Source organism: Leptodactylus fuscus, chromosome 1, assembly GCF_031893055.1.
Source record: "Leptodactylus fuscus isolate aLepFus1 chromosome 1, aLepFus1.hap2, whole genome shotgun sequence".
Taxonomy (NCBI): Eukaryota; Metazoa; Chordata; class Amphibia; order Anura; family Leptodactylidae; genus Leptodactylus; species Leptodactylus fuscus.
Genome location: NC_134265.1, coordinates 314,498,366 through 314,514,144, shown reverse-complemented (window position 1 = coordinate 314,514,144; position 15,779 = coordinate 314,498,366). Strand labels below are relative to the sequence as shown.

At 49.6% G+C, this 15,779-nt stretch overlaps 56 non-coding genes across 56 annotated transcripts in view; all 56 read left to right on the top strand.

The window, feature by feature from the left end:
- The first annotated feature begins 236 nt into the window (after positions 1-236).
- Positions 237-309, top strand: TRNAV-AAC (transfer RNA valine (anticodon AAC)). The gene has a single exon. It is a non-coding gene; the product is annotated as a tRNA-Val (tRNA).
- Positions 310-605: 296 nt separating this feature from the next.
- On the top strand, positions 606-678 carry TRNAV-AAC (transfer RNA valine (anticodon AAC)). The gene has a single exon. It is a non-coding gene; the product is annotated as a tRNA-Val (tRNA).
- A 125-nt stretch (positions 679-803) lies between these two features.
- On the top strand, positions 804-876 carry TRNAV-CAC (transfer RNA valine (anticodon CAC)). Its single transcript has one exon. It is a non-coding gene; the product is annotated as a tRNA-Val (tRNA).
- A 111-nt stretch (positions 877-987) lies between these two features.
- TRNAV-UAC (transfer RNA valine (anticodon UAC)) lies at positions 988-1,060 on the top strand. Its single transcript has one exon. It is a non-coding gene; the product is annotated as a tRNA-Val (tRNA).
- Positions 1,061-1,555: 495 nt separating this feature from the next.
- On the top strand, positions 1,556-1,628 carry TRNAV-CAC (transfer RNA valine (anticodon CAC)). The gene has a single exon. It is a non-coding gene; the product is annotated as a tRNA-Val (tRNA).
- Positions 1,629-1,739: 111 nt separating this feature from the next.
- On the top strand, positions 1,740-1,812 carry TRNAV-UAC (transfer RNA valine (anticodon UAC)). Its single transcript has one exon. It is a non-coding gene; the product is annotated as a tRNA-Val (tRNA).
- A 111-nt stretch (positions 1,813-1,923) lies between these two features.
- TRNAV-UAC (transfer RNA valine (anticodon UAC)) lies at positions 1,924-1,996 on the top strand. Its single transcript has one exon. It is a non-coding gene; the product is annotated as a tRNA-Val (tRNA).
- A 112-nt stretch (positions 1,997-2,108) lies between these two features.
- On the top strand, positions 2,109-2,181 carry TRNAV-AAC (transfer RNA valine (anticodon AAC)). The gene has a single exon. It is a non-coding gene; the product is annotated as a tRNA-Val (tRNA).
- Positions 2,182-2,675: 494 nt separating this feature from the next.
- TRNAV-UAC (transfer RNA valine (anticodon UAC)) lies at positions 2,676-2,748 on the top strand. The gene has a single exon. It is a non-coding gene; the product is annotated as a tRNA-Val (tRNA).
- Positions 2,749-2,860: 112 nt separating this feature from the next.
- Positions 2,861-2,933, top strand: TRNAV-AAC (transfer RNA valine (anticodon AAC)). The gene has a single exon. It is a non-coding gene; the product is annotated as a tRNA-Val (tRNA).
- Positions 2,934-3,058: 125 nt separating this feature from the next.
- On the top strand, positions 3,059-3,131 carry TRNAV-UAC (transfer RNA valine (anticodon UAC)). Its single transcript has one exon. It is a non-coding gene; the product is annotated as a tRNA-Val (tRNA).
- A 296-nt stretch (positions 3,132-3,427) lies between these two features.
- TRNAV-UAC (transfer RNA valine (anticodon UAC)) lies at positions 3,428-3,500 on the top strand. The gene has a single exon. It is a non-coding gene; the product is annotated as a tRNA-Val (tRNA).
- A 112-nt stretch (positions 3,501-3,612) lies between these two features.
- Positions 3,613-3,685, top strand: TRNAV-UAC (transfer RNA valine (anticodon UAC)). The gene has a single exon. It is a non-coding gene; the product is annotated as a tRNA-Val (tRNA).
- A 112-nt stretch (positions 3,686-3,797) lies between these two features.
- Positions 3,798-3,870, top strand: TRNAV-AAC (transfer RNA valine (anticodon AAC)). Its single transcript has one exon. It is a non-coding gene; the product is annotated as a tRNA-Val (tRNA).
- A 310-nt stretch (positions 3,871-4,180) lies between these two features.
- TRNAV-AAC (transfer RNA valine (anticodon AAC)) lies at positions 4,181-4,253 on the top strand. The gene has a single exon. It is a non-coding gene; the product is annotated as a tRNA-Val (tRNA).
- Positions 4,254-4,364: 111 nt separating this feature from the next.
- On the top strand, positions 4,365-4,437 carry TRNAV-UAC (transfer RNA valine (anticodon UAC)). Its single transcript has one exon. It is a non-coding gene; the product is annotated as a tRNA-Val (tRNA).
- A 112-nt stretch (positions 4,438-4,549) lies between these two features.
- TRNAV-AAC (transfer RNA valine (anticodon AAC)) lies at positions 4,550-4,622 on the top strand. The gene has a single exon. It is a non-coding gene; the product is annotated as a tRNA-Val (tRNA).
- A 494-nt stretch (positions 4,623-5,116) lies between these two features.
- Positions 5,117-5,189, top strand: TRNAV-UAC (transfer RNA valine (anticodon UAC)). Its single transcript has one exon. It is a non-coding gene; the product is annotated as a tRNA-Val (tRNA).
- A 112-nt stretch (positions 5,190-5,301) lies between these two features.
- Positions 5,302-5,374, top strand: TRNAV-AAC (transfer RNA valine (anticodon AAC)). Its single transcript has one exon. It is a non-coding gene; the product is annotated as a tRNA-Val (tRNA).
- Positions 5,375-5,683: 309 nt separating this feature from the next.
- Positions 5,684-5,756, top strand: TRNAV-UAC (transfer RNA valine (anticodon UAC)). Its single transcript has one exon. It is a non-coding gene; the product is annotated as a tRNA-Val (tRNA).
- A 112-nt stretch (positions 5,757-5,868) lies between these two features.
- On the top strand, positions 5,869-5,941 carry TRNAV-AAC (transfer RNA valine (anticodon AAC)). The gene has a single exon. It is a non-coding gene; the product is annotated as a tRNA-Val (tRNA).
- A 125-nt stretch (positions 5,942-6,066) lies between these two features.
- TRNAV-CAC (transfer RNA valine (anticodon CAC)) lies at positions 6,067-6,139 on the top strand. The gene has a single exon. It is a non-coding gene; the product is annotated as a tRNA-Val (tRNA).
- A 481-nt stretch (positions 6,140-6,620) lies between these two features.
- Positions 6,621-6,693, top strand: TRNAV-AAC (transfer RNA valine (anticodon AAC)). The gene has a single exon. It is a non-coding gene; the product is annotated as a tRNA-Val (tRNA).
- Positions 6,694-7,201: 508 nt separating this feature from the next.
- On the top strand, positions 7,202-7,274 carry TRNAI-UAU (transfer RNA isoleucine (anticodon UAU)). The gene has a single exon. It is a non-coding gene; the product is annotated as a tRNA-Ile (tRNA).
- Positions 7,275-7,386: 112 nt separating this feature from the next.
- Positions 7,387-7,459, top strand: TRNAV-AAC (transfer RNA valine (anticodon AAC)). The gene has a single exon. It is a non-coding gene; the product is annotated as a tRNA-Val (tRNA).
- A 125-nt stretch (positions 7,460-7,584) lies between these two features.
- TRNAV-CAC (transfer RNA valine (anticodon CAC)) lies at positions 7,585-7,657 on the top strand. The gene has a single exon. It is a non-coding gene; the product is annotated as a tRNA-Val (tRNA).
- A 309-nt stretch (positions 7,658-7,966) lies between these two features.
- Positions 7,967-8,039, top strand: TRNAV-CAC (transfer RNA valine (anticodon CAC)). The gene has a single exon. It is a non-coding gene; the product is annotated as a tRNA-Val (tRNA).
- Positions 8,040-8,150: 111 nt separating this feature from the next.
- On the top strand, positions 8,151-8,223 carry TRNAV-UAC (transfer RNA valine (anticodon UAC)). Its single transcript has one exon. It is a non-coding gene; the product is annotated as a tRNA-Val (tRNA).
- A 112-nt stretch (positions 8,224-8,335) lies between these two features.
- Positions 8,336-8,408, top strand: TRNAV-UAC (transfer RNA valine (anticodon UAC)). Its single transcript has one exon. It is a non-coding gene; the product is annotated as a tRNA-Val (tRNA).
- Positions 8,409-8,520: 112 nt separating this feature from the next.
- TRNAV-UAC (transfer RNA valine (anticodon UAC)) lies at positions 8,521-8,593 on the top strand. Its single transcript has one exon. It is a non-coding gene; the product is annotated as a tRNA-Val (tRNA).
- A 112-nt stretch (positions 8,594-8,705) lies between these two features.
- On the top strand, positions 8,706-8,778 carry TRNAV-AAC (transfer RNA valine (anticodon AAC)). The gene has a single exon. It is a non-coding gene; the product is annotated as a tRNA-Val (tRNA).
- A 309-nt stretch (positions 8,779-9,087) lies between these two features.
- On the top strand, positions 9,088-9,160 carry TRNAV-UAC (transfer RNA valine (anticodon UAC)). The gene has a single exon. It is a non-coding gene; the product is annotated as a tRNA-Val (tRNA).
- Positions 9,161-9,272: 112 nt separating this feature from the next.
- On the top strand, positions 9,273-9,345 carry TRNAV-AAC (transfer RNA valine (anticodon AAC)). Its single transcript has one exon. It is a non-coding gene; the product is annotated as a tRNA-Val (tRNA).
- A 125-nt stretch (positions 9,346-9,470) lies between these two features.
- On the top strand, positions 9,471-9,543 carry TRNAV-CAC (transfer RNA valine (anticodon CAC)). The gene has a single exon. It is a non-coding gene; the product is annotated as a tRNA-Val (tRNA).
- A 481-nt stretch (positions 9,544-10,024) lies between these two features.
- On the top strand, positions 10,025-10,097 carry TRNAV-AAC (transfer RNA valine (anticodon AAC)). The gene has a single exon. It is a non-coding gene; the product is annotated as a tRNA-Val (tRNA).
- A 508-nt stretch (positions 10,098-10,605) lies between these two features.
- Positions 10,606-10,678, top strand: TRNAI-UAU (transfer RNA isoleucine (anticodon UAU)). Its single transcript has one exon. It is a non-coding gene; the product is annotated as a tRNA-Ile (tRNA).
- Positions 10,679-10,790: 112 nt separating this feature from the next.
- TRNAV-AAC (transfer RNA valine (anticodon AAC)) lies at positions 10,791-10,863 on the top strand. Its single transcript has one exon. It is a non-coding gene; the product is annotated as a tRNA-Val (tRNA).
- Positions 10,864-10,988: 125 nt separating this feature from the next.
- On the top strand, positions 10,989-11,061 carry TRNAV-CAC (transfer RNA valine (anticodon CAC)). Its single transcript has one exon. It is a non-coding gene; the product is annotated as a tRNA-Val (tRNA).
- Positions 11,062-11,370: 309 nt separating this feature from the next.
- TRNAV-CAC (transfer RNA valine (anticodon CAC)) lies at positions 11,371-11,443 on the top strand. The gene has a single exon. It is a non-coding gene; the product is annotated as a tRNA-Val (tRNA).
- Positions 11,444-11,554: 111 nt separating this feature from the next.
- Positions 11,555-11,627, top strand: TRNAV-UAC (transfer RNA valine (anticodon UAC)). The gene has a single exon. It is a non-coding gene; the product is annotated as a tRNA-Val (tRNA).
- Positions 11,628-11,739: 112 nt separating this feature from the next.
- Positions 11,740-11,812, top strand: TRNAV-UAC (transfer RNA valine (anticodon UAC)). The gene has a single exon. It is a non-coding gene; the product is annotated as a tRNA-Val (tRNA).
- Positions 11,813-11,924: 112 nt separating this feature from the next.
- TRNAV-AAC (transfer RNA valine (anticodon AAC)) lies at positions 11,925-11,997 on the top strand. The gene has a single exon. It is a non-coding gene; the product is annotated as a tRNA-Val (tRNA).
- Positions 11,998-12,306: 309 nt separating this feature from the next.
- TRNAV-UAC (transfer RNA valine (anticodon UAC)) lies at positions 12,307-12,379 on the top strand. Its single transcript has one exon. It is a non-coding gene; the product is annotated as a tRNA-Val (tRNA).
- A 112-nt stretch (positions 12,380-12,491) lies between these two features.
- TRNAV-UAC (transfer RNA valine (anticodon UAC)) lies at positions 12,492-12,564 on the top strand. The gene has a single exon. It is a non-coding gene; the product is annotated as a tRNA-Val (tRNA).
- Positions 12,565-12,676: 112 nt separating this feature from the next.
- On the top strand, positions 12,677-12,749 carry TRNAV-AAC (transfer RNA valine (anticodon AAC)). The gene has a single exon. It is a non-coding gene; the product is annotated as a tRNA-Val (tRNA).
- A 125-nt stretch (positions 12,750-12,874) lies between these two features.
- TRNAV-AAC (transfer RNA valine (anticodon AAC)) lies at positions 12,875-12,947 on the top strand. Its single transcript has one exon. It is a non-coding gene; the product is annotated as a tRNA-Val (tRNA).
- A 125-nt stretch (positions 12,948-13,072) lies between these two features.
- On the top strand, positions 13,073-13,145 carry TRNAV-CAC (transfer RNA valine (anticodon CAC)). The gene has a single exon. It is a non-coding gene; the product is annotated as a tRNA-Val (tRNA).
- A 481-nt stretch (positions 13,146-13,626) lies between these two features.
- On the top strand, positions 13,627-13,699 carry TRNAV-AAC (transfer RNA valine (anticodon AAC)). The gene has a single exon. It is a non-coding gene; the product is annotated as a tRNA-Val (tRNA).
- Positions 13,700-14,207: 508 nt separating this feature from the next.
- On the top strand, positions 14,208-14,280 carry TRNAI-UAU (transfer RNA isoleucine (anticodon UAU)). The gene has a single exon. It is a non-coding gene; the product is annotated as a tRNA-Ile (tRNA).
- Positions 14,281-14,392: 112 nt separating this feature from the next.
- Positions 14,393-14,465, top strand: TRNAV-AAC (transfer RNA valine (anticodon AAC)). Its single transcript has one exon. It is a non-coding gene; the product is annotated as a tRNA-Val (tRNA).
- Positions 14,466-14,590: 125 nt separating this feature from the next.
- Positions 14,591-14,663, top strand: TRNAV-CAC (transfer RNA valine (anticodon CAC)). Its single transcript has one exon. It is a non-coding gene; the product is annotated as a tRNA-Val (tRNA).
- A 309-nt stretch (positions 14,664-14,972) lies between these two features.
- On the top strand, positions 14,973-15,045 carry TRNAV-CAC (transfer RNA valine (anticodon CAC)). Its single transcript has one exon. It is a non-coding gene; the product is annotated as a tRNA-Val (tRNA).
- Positions 15,046-15,156: 111 nt separating this feature from the next.
- TRNAV-UAC (transfer RNA valine (anticodon UAC)) lies at positions 15,157-15,229 on the top strand. Its single transcript has one exon. It is a non-coding gene; the product is annotated as a tRNA-Val (tRNA).
- A 112-nt stretch (positions 15,230-15,341) lies between these two features.
- On the top strand, positions 15,342-15,414 carry TRNAV-UAC (transfer RNA valine (anticodon UAC)). Its single transcript has one exon. It is a non-coding gene; the product is annotated as a tRNA-Val (tRNA).
- Positions 15,415-15,526: 112 nt separating this feature from the next.
- TRNAV-AAC (transfer RNA valine (anticodon AAC)) lies at positions 15,527-15,599 on the top strand. The gene has a single exon. It is a non-coding gene; the product is annotated as a tRNA-Val (tRNA).
- A 125-nt stretch (positions 15,600-15,724) lies between these two features.
- The window catches only part of TRNAV-CAC (transfer RNA valine (anticodon CAC)), a 73-nt gene continuing 18 nt past the window's right edge, over positions 15,725-15,779 (top strand). The window contains exon 1 of the tRNA in view: positions 15,725-15,779. This exon is cut by the window's right edge and continues 18 nt beyond it. This is a non-coding gene — a tRNA (tRNA-Val).

The following is a 15,779-nucleotide window of genomic DNA, read 5'->3' as shown; positions in this document are numbered from 1 at the left end:
ACCCCAGTCCTTTCACTTGCTTGCAAAAGCAGTAGTGTGCATGTCGTGCCAGTTTCTGTAGTGTAGTGCTTATCACGTTCGCCTTACACGCGAAAGGTCCCTGGTTCGAAACCGGGCAGAAGCAAAGCGTAGCAGCTTTTTTTTCGGAAATCGGGCCATACGTGCTCTTCAGACTCTTGTGCTAGACCCCAGTCCTTTCGCTTGCTTGCAAAAGCAGCAGTGTGTATCTCGTGCCAGTTTCTGTAGTGTAGTGGTTATCACGTTCGCCTAACACGCGAAAGGTCCCCGGTTCGAAACCGGGCAGAAACAAAGCATTGCAGCTTTTGTTTCTGAAATCGGCCATACGTGCTCTTCAAATCATCGTTCTAGACCCCAGTCCTTTCACTTGCTTGCAAAAGCAGTAGTGTGCATGTCGTGCCAGTTTCTGTAGTGTAGTGGTTATCACGTTCGCCTTACATGCGAAAGTTCCCTGGTTCGAAACCGGGTAGAAGCAAAGCGTAGCAGTTTTGTTTTCGGAAATCGGGCCATACGTGCTTTTCAGACTCTTGTGCTAGACCCCAGTCCTTTCGCTTGCTTGCAAAAGCAGCAGTGTGTATCTAGTGCCAGTTTCTGTAGTGTAGTGGTTATCACGTTCGCCTAACACGCGAAAGGTCCCCGGTTCGAAACCGGGCAGAAACATGTACTTGCGGTTTCTTTTCTTGAAATTGGTCCATACCCGGTCTTCAGACCCTGCTGGCAGACCACAGTCTTTTCTTCAAGTCCTTTCGCTTGCTTGCAAAAGCAGTAGTGTGCATCTTGTGCCAGTTTCTGTAGTGTAGTGGTTATCACGTTCGCCTCACACGCGAAAGGTCCCCGGTTCGAAACAGGGCAGAAACAAAGCATTGCAGCTTTTGTTTCTGAAATCGGCCATACGTGCTCTTCAAATCATCGTTCTAGACCCCAGTCCTTTCACTTGCTTGCAAAAGCAGTAGCGTGCATGTCGTGCCAGTTTCTGTAGTGTAGTGGTTATCACGTTCGCCTTACACGTGAAAGGTCCCTGGTTCGAAACCAGGCAGAAGCAAAGCGTTGCAGCTTTTTTTTCGGAAATCGGGCCATACGTGCTCTTCAGACTCTTGTGCTAGACCCCAGTCCTTTCGCTTGCTTGCAAAAGCAGCAGTGTGTATCTCGTGCCAGTTTCTGTAGTGTAGAGGTTATCACGTTCGCCTTACACGCGAAAGGTCCCTGCTTCGAAACCGGGCAGAAGCAAAGCGTAGCAGCTTTTTTTTCGGAAATCGGGCCATACGTGCTCTTCAGACCCTTGTGCTAGACCCCAGTCCTTTCGCTTGCTTGCAAAAGCAGCAGTGTGTATCTCGTGCCAGTTTCTGTAGTGTAGTGGTTATCACGTTCGCCTAACACGCGAAAGGTCTCCGGTTCGAAACCGAGCAGAAACATGTACTTGCGGTTTCTTTTCTTGAAATTGGTCCATACCCGGTCTTCAGACCCTGCTGGCAGACCACAGTCTTTTCTTCAAGTCCTTTCGCTTGCTTGCAAAAGCAGTAGTGTGCATCTCGTGCCAGTTTCTATAGTGTAGTGGTTATCACGTTCGCCTCACACGCGAAAGGTCCCTGGTTCGAAACCGGGCAGAAACAAAGCATTGCAGCTTTTGTTTCTGAAATCGGCCATACGTGCTCTTCAACTCATCGTTCTAGACCCCAGTCCTTTCACTTGCTTGCAAAAGCAGTAGCGTGCATGTCGTGCCAGTTTCTGTAGTGTAGTGGTTATCATGTTCGCCTTACACGTGAAAGGTCCCTGGTTCGAAACCGGGCAGAAACAAAGCATTGCAGCTTTTGTTTCTGAAATCGGCCATACGTGCTCTTCAACTCATCGTTCTAGACCCCAGTCCTTTCACTTGCTTGCAAAAGCAGTAGCGTGCATGTCGTGCCAGTTTCTGTAGTGTAGTGGTTATCATGTTCGCCTTACACGTGAAAGGTCCCTGGTTCGAAACCGGGCAGAAGCAAAGCGTAGCAGCTTTTTATTCGGAAATCGGGCCATACGTGCTCTTCAGACTGTTGTGCTAGACCCCAGTCCTTTCGCTTGCTTGCAAAAGCAGCAGTGTGTATCTCGTGCCAGTTTCTGTAGTGTAGTGGTTATCACGTTCGCCTAACACGCGAAAGGTCCCCGGTTCGAAACCGGGCAGAAACATGTACTTGCGGTTTCTTTTCTTGAAATCGGTCCATACCCGGTCTTCAGACCCTGCTGGCAGACCACAGTCTTTTCTTCAAGTCCTTTCGCTTGCTTGCAAAAGCAGTAGTGTTCATCTCGTGCCAGTTTCTGTAGTGTAGTGGTTTTCACGATCGCCTCACACGCGAAAGGTCCCCGATTCGAAACCGGGCAGAAACAAAGCATTGCAGCTTTTGTTTCTGAAATCGGCCATACGCGCTCTTGAAATCATCGTTCTAGACCCCAGTCCTTTCACTTGCTTGCAAAAGCAGTAGTGTGCACGTCGTGCCATTTTCTGTAGTGTAGTGGTTATCACGTTCGCCTTACACGCGAAAGGTTCCTGGTTCGAAACCGAGCAGAAGCAAAGCGTAGCAGCTTTTTTTTCGGAAATCGGGCCATACGTGCTCTTCAGACTCTTGTGCTAGACCCCAGTCCTTTCGCTTGCTTGCAAAAGCAGCAGTGTGTATCTCGTGCCAGTTTCTGTAGTGTAGAGGTTATCACGTTCGCCTTACACGCGAAAGGTCCCTGGTTCGAAACCGGGCAGAAGCAAAGCGTAGCAGCTTTTTTTTCGGAAATCGGGCCATACGTGCTCTTCAGACCCTTGTGCTAGACCCCAGTCCTTTCGCTTGCTTGCAAAAGCAGCAGTGTGTATCTCGTGCCAGTTTCTGTAGTGTAGTGGTTATCACGTTCGCCTAACACGCGAAAGGTCCCCGGTTCGAAACCGGGCAGAAACATATACTTGCGGTTTCTTTTCTTGAAATCGGTCCATACCCGGTTTTCAGACCCTGCTGGCAGACCACAGTCTTTTCTTCAAGTCCTTTCGCTTGCTTGCAAAAGCAGTAGTGTGCTTCTCGTGCCAGTTTCTGTAGTGTAGTGGTTATCACGTTCGCCTTACACGCGAAAGGTTCCTGGTTCGAAACCGGGCAGAAGCAAAGCGTAGCAGCTTTTGTTTCTGAAATCGGCCATACGTGCTCTTCAAATCATCGTTCTAGACCCCAGTCCTTTCACTTGCTTGTAAAAGCAGTAGTGTGCATGTCGTGCCAGTTTCTGTAGTGTAGTGGTTATCAAGTTCGCCTTACACGCGAAAGGTTCCTGGTTCGAAACCGGGCAGAAGCAAAGCGTAGCAGCTTTTTTTTCGGAAATCGGGCCATACGTGCTCTTTAGACTCTTGTGCTAGACCCCAGTCCTTTCGCTTGCTTGCAAAAGCAGAAGTGTGTATCTCGTGCCAGTTTCTGTAGTGTAGTGGTTATCACGTTCGCCTTACACGCGAAAGGTCCCTGGTTCGAAACCGGGCAGAAGCAAAGCGTAGCAGCTTTTTTTTCGGAAATCGGGCCATACGTGCTCTTTAGAATCTTGTGCTAGACCCCAGTCCTTTCGCTTGCTTGCAAAAGCAGAAGTGTGTATCTCGTGCCAGTTTCTGTAGTGTAGTGGTTATCACGTTCGCCTTACACGCGAAAGGTCCCTGGTTCGAAACCGGGCAGAAGCAAAGCGTAGCAGCTTTTTTTTCGGAAATCGGGCCATACGTGCTCTTTAGACTCTTGTGCTAGACCCCAGTCCTTTCGCTTGCTTGCAAAAGCAGCAGTGTGTATCTCGTGCCAGTTTCTGTAGTGTAGTGGTTATCACGTTCGCCTAACACGCGAAAGGTCCCCGGTTCGAAACCGGGCAGAAACATGTACTTGCGGTTTCTTTTCTTGAAATCGGTCCATACCCGGTCTTCAGACCCTGCTGGCAGACCACAGTCTTTTCTTCAAGTCCTTTCGCTTGCTTGCAAAAGCAGTAGTGTGCATGTCGTGCCAGTTTCTGTAGTGTAGTGGTTATCACGTTCGCCTTACATGCGAAAGTTCTCTGGTTCGAAACCGGGTAGAAGCAAAGCGTAGCAGTTTTGTTTTCGGAAATCGGGCCATACGTGCTCTTCAGACTCTTGTGCTAGACCCCAGTCCTTTCGCTTGCTTGCAAAAGCAGCAGTGTGTATCTAGCGCCAGTTTCTGTAGTGTAGTGGTTATCACGTTCGCCTAACACGCGAAAGGTCTCCGGTTCGAAACCGGGCAGAAACAAAGCATTGCAGCTTTTGTTTCTGAAATCGGCCATACGTGCTCTTCAAATCATCGTTCTAGACCCCAGTCCTTTCACTTGCTTGCAAAAGCAGTAGCGTGCATGTCGTGCCAGTTTCTGTAGTGTAGTGGTTATCACGTTCGCCTTACACGCGAAAGGTCCCTGGTTCGAAACCGGGCAGAAGCAAAGCGTAGCAGCTTTTTTTTCGGAAATCGGGCCATACGTGCTCTTCAGACTCTTGTGCTAGACCCCAGTCCTTTCGCTTGCTTGCAAAAGCAGCAGTGTGTGTCTCGTGCCAGTTTCTGTAGTGTAGTGGTTATCACGTTCGCCTAACACGCGAAAGGTCCCCGGTTCGAAACCGGGCAGAAACATGTACTTGTGGTTTCTTTTCTTGAAATCGGTCCATACCCGGTCTTCAGACCCTGCTTGCAGACCACAGTCTTTTCTTCTAGTCCTTTCGCTTGCTTGCAAAAGCAGTAGTGTGCATTTCGTGCCGGTTTCTGTAGTGTAGTGGTTATCACGTTCGCCTCACACGCGAAAGGTCCCCGATTCGAAACCGGGCAGAAACAAAGCATTGCAGCTTTTGTTTCTGAAATCGGCCATACGTGCTCTTCAAATCATCGTTCTAGACCTCAGTCCTTTCACTTGCTTGCAAAAGCAGTAGTGTGCATGTCGTGCCAGTTTCTGTAGTGTAGTGGTTATCACGGTCGCCTTACACGCGAAAGGTCCCTGGTTCGAAACCGGGCAGAAGCAAAGAGTAGCAGATTGTTTTTCGGAAATCGGGCCATACGTGCTCTTCAGACTTTTGTGCTAGACCCCAGTCCTTTCGCTTGCTTGCAAAAGCAGCAGGGTGTATCTCGTGCCAGTTTCTGTAGTGTAGTGGTTATCACGTTCGCCTTACACGCGAAAGGTCCCTGGTTCGAAACCGGGCAGAAGCAAAGCGTAGCAGCTTTTTTTTCGGAAATCGGGCCATACGTGCTCTTCAGACTCTTGTGCTAGACCCCAGTCCTTTCGCTTGCTTGCAAAAGCAGCAGTGTGTATCTAGTGCCAGTTTCTGTAGTGTAGTGGTTATCACGTTCGCCTAACACGCGAAAGGTCCCCGGTTCGAAACCGGGCAGAAACATGTACTTGCGGTTTCTTTTCTTGAAATTGGTCCATACCCGGTCTTCAGACCCTGCTGGCAGACCACAGTCTTTTCTTCAAGTCCTTTCGCTTGCTTGCAAAAGCAGTAGTGTGCATCTCGTGCCGGTTTCTGTAGTGTAGTGGTTATCACGTTCGCCTCACACGCGAAAAGTCCCCTGTTCGAAACCGGGCAGAAACAAAGCATTGCAGCTTTTGTTTCTGAAATCGGCCATACGTGCTCTTCAAATCATCGTTCGAGACCCCAGTCCTTTCCCTTGCTTGCAAAAGCAGTAGCGTGCATGTCGTGCCAGTTTCTGTAGTGTAGTGGTTATCACGTTCGCCTTACACGCGAAAGGTCCCTGGTTCGAAACCGGGCAGAAGCAAAGCGTAGCAGCTTTTTTTTCGGAAATCGGGCCATACGTGCTCTTCAGATTCTTGTGCTAGACCCCAGTCCTTTCGCTTGCTTGCAAAAGCAGCAGTGTGTATCTCGTGCCAGTTTCTGTAGTGTAGTGGTTATCACGTTCGCCTAACACGCGAAAGGTCCCCGGTTCAAAACCGGGCAGAAACATGTACTTGCGGTTTCTATTCTTGAAATCGGTCCATACCCGGTCTTCAGACCCTGCTGGCAGACCACAGTCTTTTCTTCAAGTCCTTTCGCTTGCTTGCAAAAGCAGTAGTGTGCATCTCGTGCCAGTTTCTGTAGTGTAGTGGTTATCACGTTCGCCTCACACGCGAAAGGTCCCCGGTTCGAAACCGGGCAGAAACAAAGCATTGCAGCTTTTGTTTCTGAAATCGGCCATACGTGCTCTTCAAATCATCGTTCTAGACCCCAGTCCTTTCACTTGCTTGCAAAAGCAGTAGTGTGCATGTCGTGCCAGTTTCTGTAGTGTAGTGGTTATCACGGTCGCCTTACACGCGAAAGGTCCCTGGTTCGAAACCGGGCAGAAGCAAAGCGTAGCAGATTTTTTTTCGGAAATCGGGCCATACGTGCTCTTCAGACTTTTGTGCTAGACCCCAGTCCTTTCGCTTGCTTGCAAAAGCAGCAGTGTGTATCTCGTGCCAGTTTCTGTAGTGTAGTCGTTATCACGTTCGCCTTACACGCGAAAGGTCCCTGGTTCGAAACCGGGCAGAAGCAAAGCGTAGCAGCTTTTTTTTCGGAAATCGGGCCATACGTGCTCTTCAGACTCTTGTGCTAGACCCCAGTCCTTTCGCTTGCTTGCAAAAGCAGCAGTGTGTGTCTCGTGCCAGTTTCTGTAGTGTAGTGGTTATCACGTTCGCCTAACACGCGAAAGGTCCCCGGTTCGAAACCGGGCAGAAACATGTACTTGTGGTTTCTTTTCTTGAAATCGGTCCATACCCGGTCTTCAGACCCTGCTTGCAGACCACAGTCTTTTCTTCTAGTCCTTTCGCTTGCTTGCAAAAGCAGTAGTGTGCATTTCGTGCCGGTTTCTGTAGTGTAGTGGTTATCACGTTCGCCTAACACGCGAAAGGTCCCCGGTTCGAAACCGAGCAGAAACATGTACTTGCGGTTTCTTTTCTTGAAATTGGTCCATACTCGGTCTTCAGACCCTGCTGGCAGACCACAGTCTTTTCTTCAAGTCCTTTCGCTCGCTTGCAAAAGCAGTAGTGTGCATCTCGTGCCAGTTTCTGTAGTGTAGTGGTTATCACATTCGCCTCACACGCGAGAGGTCCCCCGGTTCGAAACCGGGCAGAAACAAAGCATTGCAGCTTTTGTTTCTGAAATCGGCCATACGTGCTCTTCAAATCATCGTTCTAGACCCCAGTCCTTTCACTTGCTTGCAAAAGCAGTAGTGTGCATGTCGTGCCAGTTTCTGTAGTGTAGTGCTTATCACGTTCGCCTTATACGCGAAAGGTCCCTGGTTCGAAACCGGGCAGAAGCAAAGCATAGCAGCTTTTTTTTCGGAAATCGGGCCATACGTGCTCTTCAGACTCTTGTGCTAGACCCCAGTCCTTTCGCTTGCTTGCAAAAGCAGCAGTGTGTATCTCGTGCCAGTTTCTGTAGTGTAGTGGTTATCACGTTCGCCTAACACGCGAAAGGTCCCCGGTTCGAAACCGGGCAGAAACATGTACTTGCGGTTTCTTTTCTTGAAATTGGTCCATACCCGGTCTTCAGACCCTGCTGGCAGACCACAGTCTTTTCTTCAAGTCCTTTCGCTTGCTTGCAAAAGCAGTAGTGTGCATCTCGTGCCAGTTTCTGTAGTGTAGTGGTTATCACGTTCGCCTCACACGCGAAAGGTCCCCGGTTCGAAACAGGGCAGAAACAAAGCATTGCAGCTTTTGTTTCTGAAATCGGCCATACGTGCTCTTCAAATCATCGTTCTAGACCCCAGTCCTTTCACTTGCTTGCAAAAGCAGTAGCGTGCATGTCGTGCCAGTTTCTGTAGTGTAGTGGTTATCTCGTTCGCCTAACACGCGAAAGGTCCCCGGTTCGAAACCGGGCAGAAACATGTACTTGCGGTTTCTTTTCTTGAAATCGGTCCATACCCGGTCTTCAGACCCTGCTTGCAGACCACAGTCTTTTCTTCAAGTCCTTTCGCTTGCTTGCAAAAGCAGTAGTGTGCATCTCGTGCCGGTTTCTGTAGTGTAGTGGTTATCACGTTCGCCTCACACGCGAAAGGTCCCCGGTTCGAAACCGGGCAGAAACAAAGCATTGCAGCTTTTGTTTCTGAAATCGGCCATACGTGCTCTTCAAATCATTGTTCTAGACCCCAGACCTTTCACTTGCTTGCAAAAGCAGTAGTGTACATGTCGTGCCAGTTTCTGTAGTGTAGTGGTTATCACGTTCGCCTTACACGCGAAAGGTTCCTGGTTCGAAACCGGGCAGAAGCAAGGCGTAGCAGCTTTTTTTTCGGAAATCGGGCCATACGTGCTCTTCAAATCATCGTTCTAGACCCTAGTCCTTTCACTTGCTTGCAAAAGCAGTAGTGTGCAAGTCGTGCCAGTTTCTGTAGTGTAGTGGTTATCACGTTCGCCTTACACGCGAAAGGTCCCTGGTTCGAAACCGGGCAGAAGCAAAGCGTAGCAGCTTTTTTTTCGGAAATCGGGCCATACGTGCTCTTCAGACTCGTGTGCTAGACCCCAGTCCTTTCGCTTGCTTGCAAAAGCAGCAGGGTGTATCTCGTGCCAGTTTCTGTAGTGTAGTGGTTATCACGTTCGCCTTACACGCGAAAGGTCCCTGGTTCGAAACCGGGCAGAAGCAAAGCGTAGCAGCTTTTTTTTCGGAAATCGGGCCATACGTGCTCTTCAGACTCTTGTGCTAGACCCCAGTCCTTTCGCTTGCTTGCAAAAGCAGCAGTGTGTATCTAGTGCCAGTTTCTGTAGTGTAGTGGTTATCACGTTCGCCTAACACGCGAAAGGTCCCCGGTTCGAAACCGGGCAGAAACATGTACTTGCGGTTTCTTTTCTTGAAATTGGTCCATACCCGGTCTTCAGACCCTGCTGGCAGACCACAGTCTTTTCTTCAAGTCCTTTCGCTTGCTTGCAAAAGCAGTAGTGTGCATCTCGTGCCGGTTTCTGTAGTGTAGTGGTTATCACGTTCGCCTCACACGCGAAAAGTCCCCTGTTCGAAACCGGGCAGAAACAAAGCATTGCAGCTTTTGTTTCTGAAATCGGCCATACGTGCTCTTCAAATCATCGTTCGAGACCCCAGTCCTTTCCCTTGCTTGCAAAAGCAGTAGCGTGCATGTCGTGCCGGTTTCTGTAGTGTAGTGGTTATCACGTTCGCCTTACACGCGAAAGGTCCCTGGTTCGAAACCGGGCAGAAGCAAAGCGTAGCAGCTTTTTTTTCGGAAATCGGGCCATACGTGCTCTTCAGATTCTTGTGCTAGACCCCAGTCCTTTCGCTTGCTTGCAAAAGCAGCAGTGTGTATCTCGTGCCAGTTTCTGTAGTGTAGTGGTTATCACGTTCGCCTAACACGCGAAAGGTCCCCGGTTCAAAACCGGGCAGAAACATGTACTTGCGGTTTCTATTCTTGAAATCGGTCCATACCCGGTCTTCAGACCCTGCTGGCAGACCACAGTCTTTTCTTCAAGTCCTTTCGCTTGCTTGCAAAAGCAGTAGTGTGCATCTCGTGCCAGTTTCTGTAGTGTAGTGGTTATCACGTTCGCCTCACACGCGAAAGGTCCCCGGTTCGAAACCGGGCAGAAACAAAGCATTGCAGCTTTTGTTTCTGAAATCGGCCATACGTGCTCTTCAAATCATCGTTCTAGACCCCAGTCCTTTCACTTGCTTGCAAAAGCAGTAGTGTGCATGTCGTGCCAGTTTCTGTAGTGTAGTGGTTATCACGGTCGCCTTACACGCGAAAGGTCCCTGGTTCGAAACCGGGCAGAAGCAAAGCGTAGCAGATTTTTTTTCGGAAATCGGGCCATACGTGCTCTTCAGACTTTTGTGCTAGACCCCAGTCCTTTCGCTTGCTTGCAAAAGCAGCAGTGTGTATCTCGTGCCAGTTTCTGTAGTGTAGTCGTTATCACGTTCGCCTTACACGCGAAAGGTCCCTGGTTCGAAACCGGGCAGAAGCAAAGCGTAGCAGCTTTTTTTTCGGAAATCGGGCCATACGTGCTCTTCAGACTCTTGTGCTAGACCCCAGTCCTTTCGCTTGCTTGCAAAAGCAGCAGTGTGTGTCTCGTGCCAGTTTCTGTAGTGTAGTGGTTATCACGTTCGCCTAACACGCGAAAGGTCCCCGGTTCGAAACCGGGCAGAAACATGTACTTGTGGTTTCTTTTCTTGAAATCGGTCCATACCCGGTCTTCAGACCCTGCTTGCAGACCACAGTCTTTTCTTCTAGTCCTTTCGCTTGCTTGCAAAAGCAGTAGTGTGCATTTCGTGCCGGTTTCTGTAGTGTAGTGGTTATCACGTTCGCCTAACACGCGAAAGGTCCCCGGTTCGAAACCGAGCAGAAACATGTACTTGCGGTTTCTTTTCTTGAAATTGGTTCATACTCGGTCTTCAGACCCTGCTGGCAGACCACAGTCTTTTCTTCAAGTCCTTTCGCTCGCTTGCAAAAGCAGTAGTGTGCATCTCGTGCCAGTTTCTGTAGTGTAGTGGTTATCACATTCGCCTCACACGCGAGAGGTCCCCCGGTTCGAAACCGGGCAGAAACAAAGCATTGCAGCTTTTGTTTCTGAAATCGGCCATACGTGCTCTTCAAATCATCGTTCTAGACCCCAGTCCTTTCACTTGCTTGCAAAAGCAGTAGTGTGCATGTCGTGCCAGTTTCTGTAGTGTAGTGCTTATCACGTTCGCCTTATACGCGAAAGGTCCCTGGTTCGAAACCGGGCAGAAGCAAAGCGTAGCAGCTTTTTTTTCGGAAATCGGGCCATACGTGCTCTTCAGACTCTTGTGCTAGACCCCAGTCCTTTCGCTTGCTTGCAAAAGCAGCAGTGTGTATCTCGTGCCAGTTTCTGTAGTGTAGTGGTTATCACGTTCGCCTAACACGCGAAAGGTCCCCGGTTCGAAACCGGGCAGAAACATGTACTTGCGGTTTCTTTTCTTGAAATTGGTCCATACCCGGTCTTCAGACCCTGCTGGCAGACCACAGTCTTTTCTTCAAGTCCTTTCGCTTGCTTGCAAAAGCAGTAGTGTGCATCTCGTGCCAGTTTCTGTAGTGTAGTGGTTATCACGTTCGCCTCACACGCGAAAGGTCCCCGGTTCGAAACAGGGCAGAAACAAAGCATTGCAGCTTTTGTTTCTGAAATCGGCCATACGTGCTCTTCAAATCATCGTTCTAGACCCCAGTCCTTTCACTTGCTTGCAAAAGCAGTAGCGTGCATGTCGTGCCAGTTTCTGTAGTGTAGTGGTTATCTCGTTCGCCTAACACGCGAAAGGTCCCCGGTTCGAAACCGGGCAGAAACATGTACTTGCGGTTTCTTTTCTTGAAATCGGTCCATACCCGGTCTTCAGACCCTGCTTGCAGACCACAGTCTTTTCTTCAAGTCCTTTCGCTTGCTTGCAAAAGCAGTAGTGTGCATCTCGTGCCGGTTTCTGTAGTGTAGTGGTTATCACGTTCGCCTCACACGCGAAAGGTCCCCGGTTCGAAACCGGGCAGAAACAAAGCATTGCAGCTTTTGTTTCTGAAATCGGCCATACGTGCTCTTCAAATCATTGTTCTAGACCCCAGACCTTTCACTTGCTTGCAAAAGCAGTAGTGTACATGTCGTGCCAGTTTCTGTAGTGTAGTGGTTATCACGTTCGCCTTACACGCGAAAGGTTCCTGGTTCGAAACCGGGCAGAAGCAAGGCGTAGCAGCTTTTTTTTCGGAAATCGGGCCATACGTGCTCTTCAAATCATCGTTCTAGACCCTAGTCCTTTCACTTGCTTGCAAAAGCAGTAGTGTGCAAGTCGTGCCAGTTTCTGTAGTGTAGTGGTTATCACGTTCGCCTTACACGCGAAAGGTCCCTGGTTCGAAACCGGGCAGAAGCAAAGCGTAGCAGCTTTTTTTTCGGAAATCGGGCCATACGTGCTCTTCAGACTCGTGTGCTAGACCCCAGTCCTTTCGCTTGCTTGCAAAAGCAGCAGTGTGTATCCCGTGCCAGTTTCTGTAGTGTAGTGGTTATCACGTTCGCCTAACACGCGAAAGGTCCCCGGTTCGAAACCGGGCAGAAACATGTACTTGCGGTTTCTTTTCTTGAAATCGGTCCATACCCGGTCTTCAGACCCTGCTGGCAGACCACAGTCCTTTCTTCAAGTCCTTTCGCTTGCTTGCAAAAGCAGTAGTGTGCATCTCGTGCCAGTTTCTGTAGTGTAGTGGTTATCATGTTCGCCTCACACGCAAAAGGTCCCCGGTTCGAAACCGGGCAGAAACAAAGCATTGCCGCTTTTGTTTCTGAAATCGGCCATACGTGCTCTTCAAATCATCGTTCTAGACCCCAGACCTTTCACTTGCTTGCAAAAGCAGTAGTGTACATGTCGTGCCAGTTTCTGTAGTGTAGTGGTTATCACGTTCGCCTTACACGCGAAAGGTTCCTGGTTCGAAACCGGGCAGAAGCAAGGCGTAGCAGCTTTTTTTTCGGAAATCGGGCCATACGTGCTCTTCAAATCATCGTTCTAGACCCTAGTCCTTTCACTTGCTTGCAAAAGCAGTAGTGTGCAAGTCGTGCCAGTTTCTGTAGTGTAGTGGTTATCACGTTCGCCTTACACGCGAAAGGTCCCTGGTTCGAAACCGGGCAGAAGCAAAGCGTAGCAGCTTTTTTTTCGGAAATCGGGCCATACGTGCTCTTCAGACTCGTGTGCTAGACCCCAGTCCTTTCGCTTGCTTGCAAAAGCAGCAGTGTGTATCCCGTGCCAGTTTCTGTAGTGTAGTGGTTATCACGTTCGCCTAACACGCGAAAGGTCCCCGGTTCGAAACCGGGCAGAAACATGTACTTGCGGTTTCTTTTCTTGAAATCGGTCCATACCCGGTCTTCAGACCCTGCTGGCAGACCACAGTCCTTTCTTCAAGTCCTTTCGCTTGCTTGCAAAAGCAGCAGTGTGTATCTCGTGCCAGTTTCTGTAGTGTAGTGGTTATCACGTTCGCCTAACACGCGAAAGGTCCCCGGTTCAAAACCGGGCAGAAACATGTACTTGCGGTTTCTATTCTTGAAATCGGTCCATACCCGGTCTTCAGACCCTGCTGGCAGACCACAGTCTTTTCTTCAAGTCCTTTCGCTTGCTTGCAAAAGCAGTAGTGTGCATCTCGTGCCAGTTTCTGTAGTGTAGTGGTTATCACGTTCGCCTCACACGCGAAAGGTCCCCGGTTCGAAACCGGGCAGAAACAAAGCATTGCAGCTTTTGTTTCTGAAATCGGCCATACGTGCTCTTCAAATCATCGTTCTAGACCCCAGTCCTTTCACTTGCTTGCAAAAGCAGTAGTGTGCATGTCGTGCCAGTTTCTGTAGTGTAGTGGTTATCACGGTCGCCTTACACGCGAAAGGTCCCTGGTTCGAAACCGGGCAGAAGCAAAGCGTAGCAGATTTTTTTTCGGAAATCGGGCCATACGTGCTCTTCAGACTTTTGTGCTAGACCCCAGTCCTTTCGCTTGCTTGCAAAAGCAGCAGTGTGTATCTCGTGCCAGTTTCTGTAGTGTAGTCGTTATCACGTTCGCCTTACACGCGAAAGGTCCCTGGTTCGAAACCGGGCAGAAGCAAAGCGTAGCAGCTTTTTTTTCGGAAATCGGGCCATACGTGCTCTTCAGACTCTTGTGCTAGACCCCAGTCCTTTCGCTTGCTTGCAAAAGCAGCAGTGTGTGTCTCGTGCCAGTTTCTGTAGTGTAGTGGTTATCACGTTCGCCTAACACGCGAAAGGTCCCCGGTTCGAAACCGGGCAGAAACATGTACTTGTGGTTTCTTTTCTTGAAATCGGTCCATACCCGGTCTTCAGACCCTGCTTGCAGACCACAGTCTTTTCTTCTAGTCCTTTCGCTTGCTTGCAAAAGCAGTAGTGTGCATTTCGTGCCGGTTTCTGTAGTGTAGTGGTTATCACGTTCGCCTAACACGCGAAAGGTCCCCGGTTCGAAACCGAGCAGAAACATGTACTTGCGGTTTCTTTTCTTGAAATTGGTCCATACTCGGTCTTCAGACCCTGCTGGCAGACCACAGTCTTTTCTTCAAGTCCTTTCGCTCGCTTGCAAAAGCAGTAGTGTGCATCTCGTGCCAGTTTCTGTAGTGTAGTGGTTATCACATTCGCCTCACACGCGAGAGGTCCCCCGGTTCGAAACCGGGCAGAAACAAAGCATTGCAGCTTTTGTTTCTGAAATCGGCCATACGTGCTCTTCAAATCATCGTTCTAGACCCCAGTCCTTTCACTTGCTTGCAAAAGCAGTAGTGTGCATGTCGTGCCAGTTTCTGTAGTGTAGTGCTTATCACGTTCGCCTTATACGCGAAAGGTCCCTGGTTCGAAACCGGGCAGAAGCAAAGCGTAGCAGCTTTTTTTTCGGAAATCGGGCCATACGTGCTCTTCAGACTCTTGTGCTAGACCCCAGTCCTTTCGCTTGCTTGCAAAAGCAGCAGTGTGTATCTCGTGCCAGTTTCTGTAGTGTAGTGGTTATCACGTTCGCCTAACACGCGAAAGGTCCCCGGTTCGAAACCGGGCAGAAACATGTACTTGCGGTTTCTTTTCTTGAAATTGGTCCATACCCGGTCTTCAGACCCTGCTGGCAGACCACAGTCTTTTCTTCAAGTCCTTTCGCTTGCTTGCAAAAGCAGTAGTGTGCATCTCGTGCCAGTTTCTGTAGTGTAGTGGTTATCACGTTCGCCTCACACGCGAAAGGTCCCCGGTTCGAAACAGGGCAGAAACAAAGCATTGCAGCTTTTGTTTCTGAAATCGGCCATACGTGCTCTTCAAATCATCGTTCTAGACCCCAGTCCTTTCACTTGCTTGCAAAAGCAGTAGCGTGCATGTCGTGCCAGTTTCTGTAGTGTAGTGGTTATCTCGTTCGCCTAACACGCGAAAGGTCCCCGGTTCGAAACCGGGCAGAAACATGTACTTGCGGTTTCTTTTCTTGAAATCGGTCCATACCCGGTCTTCAGACCCTGCTTGCAGACCACAGTCTTTTCTTCAAGTCCTTTCGCTTGCTTGCAAAAGCAGTAGTGTGCATCTCGTGCCGGTTTCTGTAGTGTAGTGGTTATCACGTTCGCCTCACACGCGAAAGGTCCCCGGTTCGAAACCGGGCAGAAACAAAGCATTGCAGCTTTTGTTTCTGAAATCGGCCATACGTGCTCTTCAAATCATTGTTCTAGACCCCAGACCTTTCACTTGCTTGCAAAAGCAGTAGTGTACATGTCGTGCCAGTTTCTGTAGTGTAGTGGTTATCACGTTCGCCTTACACGCGAAAGGTTCCTGGTTCGAAACCGGGCAGAAGCAAGGCGTAGCAGCTTTTTTTTCGGAAATCGGGCCATACGTGCTCTTCAAATCATCGTTCTAGACCCTAGTCCTTTCACTTGCTTGCAAAAGCAGTAGTGTGCAAGTCGTGCCAGTTTCTGTAGTGTAGTGGTTATCACGTTCGCCTTACACGCGAAAGGTCCCTGGTTCGAAACCGGGCAGAAGCAAAGCGTAGCAGCTTTTTTTTCGGAAATCGGGCCATACGTGCTCTTCAGACTCGTGTGCTAGACCCCAGTCCTTTCGCTTGCTTGCAAAAGCAGCAGTGTGTATCCCGTGCCAGTTTCTGTAGTGTAGTGGTTATCACGTTCGCCTAACACGCGAAAGGTCCCCGGTTCGAAACCGGGCAGAAACATGTACTTGCGGTTTCTTTTCTTGAAATCGGTCCATACCCGGTCTTCAGACCCTGCTGGCAGACCACAGTCCTTTCTTCAAGTCCTTTCGCTTGCTTGCAAAAGCAGTAGTGTGCATCTCGTGCCAGTTTCTGTAGTGTAGTGGTTATCATGTTCGCCTCACACGCGAAAGGTCCCCGGTT